This window comes from Vigna radiata, chromosome 5 (assembly GCF_000741045.1).
Source record: "Vigna radiata var. radiata cultivar VC1973A chromosome 5, Vradiata_ver6, whole genome shotgun sequence".
In the NCBI taxonomy this organism is placed as follows: domain Eukaryota; kingdom Viridiplantae; phylum Streptophyta; class Magnoliopsida; order Fabales; family Fabaceae; genus Vigna; species Vigna radiata.
The window spans coordinates 12,880,602-12,885,193 of NC_028355.1; the positions used below are offsets into that span (position 1 = coordinate 12,880,602).

General features: G+C 35.8%; 1 long non-coding RNA gene across 2 annotated transcripts; it reads left to right on the forward strand.

Annotated features, from left to right (window-relative positions):
- Positions 1-263: 263 nt before the first annotated feature.
- Positions 264-2,087, forward strand: LOC106761751. 2 transcript variants are annotated; one of them, XR_001375700.2, is made up of 3 exons: positions 264-721; positions 807-911; positions 1,657-2,087. It is a non-coding gene; the product is annotated as an uncharacterized LOC106761751 (long non-coding RNA). The 2 variants fall into 2 exon arrangements; XR_001375701.2 differs by having other exon boundaries at positions 264-683.
- The last annotated feature ends 2,505 nt before the right edge of the window (positions 2,088-4,592 follow it).

Here is a 4,592-nt window from a genome sequence, read left to right on the forward strand (position 1 = left end):
TTAATTAAAATAATAGTTTATTGAAAATTAAAATTCGATAAATATTTTTTTTTAAATTTTGTTTTTTTATTTAAAATTTAACAATTAATTAATTTTAATTTATTAATTAAAAATTTATGAAAAACATTTTAAAATTTGTACAGATTTCAAAATCTATTAGAAAGGTGCAAAATGACTTTAATAAAAAAGAAAAAAACTTAGAGAGATGCTAACTGACTTTATCCAGAAAAAAAAATTAAAAAAATATGCATTAAGGTTAAAATTGAAATTTTTTGAGGTGCAGGATCAGAGGTTGTAGATGTAGGATGAAACACTCAAATCGTAGTTAATTTTTTTATTTTTTTTTAAAAGTTCCTGAGAGTTCATAAGAAAACCGCCCCGAAATATATATTTTTTTAATTTTTATAATAATTTTCCCTTACCTGCTCCCGCGCCTTCATTCCTTCAGCATAATCTAAATTTCTCCCCAAACCCTAATTCTTCCTTCCCGCTGCCTTCAATCTCCCAAACCTCCTTTCATTCCTTGAGCATAATCTAAACTTCAAACAATTTCTTCAAGATTTGTGGTTCCCTGCATCCGTTTGGTTCCCCGTATCACAATCTTCAAACAATTTTCATGTTGGTTCCTCGCATCTGTATGTCTTCGTGTTGGTTCCTTGTTTGGAAACTAGGCGTTCGTCGAGGTATTTTATTGTAGAAAGAGCACAACACTCTTAACAAGGTTCCGATCAATTTCGTGTGTTTTATGTTTTTGTTTGGTTTGTTTTTTTCTCTCTCTAACTTGAGTGCATGTGTTGTGGTGAAAGAAATAGAGGTGGAGTGTGAGTTTTTGAAGAGGTGCTGCGAGAATCTGACGGAGGAGAACATTGCAGAAGGAAGTGCAAAGGAAGTCCCTGTTGCATAGGTGGAGTGTGAGTTTTTTTCCTTACTTTTATTTGTAGCTGGTATTGTGTTGGCATGTTATCTCTCTCCCTATCAGTCAATTTGGTTGTGATGCCTTAACCATTGCATGATATTAGTCCAAGTTTATAACAAATAATGGTATATCACATGTAGTAATTGTCGAAGACTTAAAATACTAATTAATGGAAAAATAAAACGCATAGCAGGATTTTATGGTTAGGCTAATAAATTGTATCCAACTTTTGAGAGTAGCATAATTACTCATGTTATCTTGTTGAGTTTGGAATCGTGAATGTGACATTTGATAAAAATGATTAACATTTGCAAATAACGAATTTAACCTTAATAAAATTGCCCTAGCTGACCAATTTCAATCTTCACAACAGTAGAGTGCTGAAAAGACCAGGTTTCCAACTACAACTACACTATTTATTATGCAGTTTAACTAATATCATTACACAGGTTTAACTTTTTTCTAACATGGATGATTTATTATACAGTATATTTTCTGATATTGTTTGTACAATTTTTAACTTTAATTTTTATGAAGTTAATGAATTTATAATACTTAAGCATGAGAGTGTGTATGATAACGGATTAAAATACCGTTATTTGCTATGTGATTTTGATACTAAAAACATCCTTTTTCACTTAGAAACTTGTTTGGACTCATATATTTTCAGTAAATTGTGTGAATAAGAGAGTTGAGGTTGATTTTAACTGTTTTCTAACAAATTCCTCTTGTTTTGACAGAGATTGAAGCAATATTGGAAGAAAAAGTGAAAAGCCATGAAGGAGGAGCTCAAAAGGGGTAAAAAAAAGGCACCAAAAAGGAAGGAAACCCGAAGCCCAGGCGACATGAATGAAAAACAGCGAAGCTAAATTCACCGCTGGTCGCCCGGGCGACGGACCTGACGCCCGGGCGACAGACGCCTGAAGCTCGGGCGTCCAAAACTGGCACCCAAGCCTCACAAAAGCCTTGATTCACGCTTGGGCGAGCTCCCTGCGATGCTTGAGCGTGATTTAACGTGGATCAGACCCTGATTCTGCTCTGGTTTGATTCGTTTGGACCGCGCCGCACTTTGGGACGCGTCTGGCACTATTTAAAGCACCCTGGGGCTCTAGGTTTTGCATCCCTGGCAGAAGAGAGCATAGTAATACACTCCTAGCCAATTCTTAGTCTTCCATTCTTCTTTCTTTTCTTTCATTGTTCATAGGTTCCCCCATGTCTATGGGGAACTAATTTCTATTTGTTGTTGGGGAATGATGTAACCTTGTAAACTCTCATGTATTTGAATTGATTCTTAATTCTATATGCTTTATTTCATTATTTGTTAGAGTAATTCATCTACTTTATTCTTGCTTATATAATAGCATTATCTGTGAGTTGCATGAGTGCCGGGAGGTTCCTTTCAATTCAGGTCCTTGTTGAATTACTCCTAAGGGTTATATTGCTCAGGGATGAGGGTATGAGTCTTAGTCGTCTTAACCTTTTGATCTTCCCATCTTTTTACCAGGAATGCTAGGAATTATATGAACTGGTAATTAAGGACAGACTTATTTACTGATGGATCGGGTTTAAGTGTTTTAGTGAGGGACGTTGACATTAATGAATAAAGAAGAATTCTTATATACATGAGAGGGAACTTGTGAAATCTATCCCCCACAACATACCCATCTCATATAAATCAACCCCCGTTCATCTTTGTGCTCTTTTGCCACTGATCAATTTTATTTTGCCTTATTTTATTCTTTTGCAATACAAACACATGATCTCTTTTATTTTAAGTCTTAATTAATCTTGTTTTCACACAACTGTTCAGCGCCGAGAGTCCTCTGGGATACGATACTTGGTCTTACCATTTTATATTACTTGTGAGACTCGGTACACTTGCCGATTTGCCCCAACAGTGTAGAATTATTTTACTTTACCATGCATTAACTGTGTTCTAAATAGTTTATTGATTTTCAAAAGTCTCATGAAAACAACCTTTTTAAGGTAATGTGTTTTTTATGACTTGGGCCCAAGCCCAATTGTCTTAGTTTAACATTTCTTTTACTTTCAATTAGACATGTGAAAAATATGTTAGGCATGTGGGACTTCTAGTCCTATATATAGCCATGCCTACACTTCTTGTACGCACTTTTGAAATATTGAATTAATTTTCTATTGAGAGAACTCCATATTTAATTCCTTGAAAGTCAAGGTTGGAGAATCCAAGGGATTCCCTAAACCACCTTCCATTCACTTTGTCATTCCTCTCATTTTCCAAATCTGACTATCACTCCTCCACCGTAACATCTATCCTCCAATTCCTTCCAAACGCGTCAGCCACTTCTCCGCTGACGCATCACACCACTCATCGAAAGCCATGAGCCTTCCACGCCACGTCTTCAAGTTCCTCTTGCACTTAAGACCACCAATTCATTTTCACAGTTCATCACACGCCTAGGGTTTCTTCTCGAGAGCATTCTCTCTCGAGCTCCTCGTAGCCAATCTCCGATCACCACGGTAATCTCCATTTTCTTTCTCAGATCTTCAGCCTTTCACCATTTCATCTCGAGATCACTGAATATTCTGCATTGCATCATATCACTTTTGTCCATTGAACTGATATGCCAATTGTGTTTCATTTGTTGTTGGAATATAAACTTTGTTCTGATTAATTGAATGCTTGGTTATTCTTAAATGGCACCTAGCTGATTCAGTTCAAATTAGGTGTATATCTATATTGTTGTGTTTGGTATAATTGTGCATGAGATGATCTGATTGGAGTAATTAGGCTTGTGCTTCAATTTGTTTTAACTGTCAATACACATCATTCAGTTTTAAGAATTGATTAAAGCATATACTGTCCAATTTTGATTTGATGGTTGAATTAAGTAGAATTGATTTGTTGGGATTTAGTTGAGCAGGTAACAAAGTGAACAATTTTCACGTGGAAATTTTGAAATTGAAGTTTTGAATGGATGGAAATCATTTAACTGCGGGCAATAGTTTTTCAGTCTGAAAACTGAAGAGAGTTATCTAACTTACCTTGTTCTAAGTTGTTGAATCTGTTTTTGCCTGTATAGACAACCTTGCTGGTTGTGTACTGAATTTGGGGTTGATTTTGGTGCAGAAATGAACCGTACAAAGTGGACAATAGAAGTTGATATTAGTTTAGAATGAGCATGAGGATAGCTTGAGCAAACATTAGTAGCCATCTGAACGAAAGATTGCACTCTGAGAGCACAAGCACTTCCATTAGCTACTAGGATCAACAATTGCATACGTGAAGACCACGAGACAGGGAAGTTTTTACTACCTATATCTTTTTGTGTACTCTGCTTAGTTAAGTGATTAAGTAACAGTAACCGTGGTGATACGTGATTGTAGGAGTGGCCAAGAGATTCAAAAGCATTGATTCTAGAAGCAACAGTTGCGCATGAGATACCTGAAGGATGGAACATCTTTGGGCTGGACCTTAGCAGCAGTGGGCCGTAGCATAGCCTGAATTTTTTTTGTATTTGTTTTTTTCTTTGTGTGTAATTTGATTTGTAATGGGCTTATGTTAGCCTACTCTTAGCTTTAGGTTGTGTTGTAAAAGGGTCATTTATAAAGTCCAAGTTCTTTGGAAGAGTCCTTGGCGCTCTTTCAAAATCTTTGCAACTTTATTTGCTTTTCTTATTTTAATATAGCTTAGACT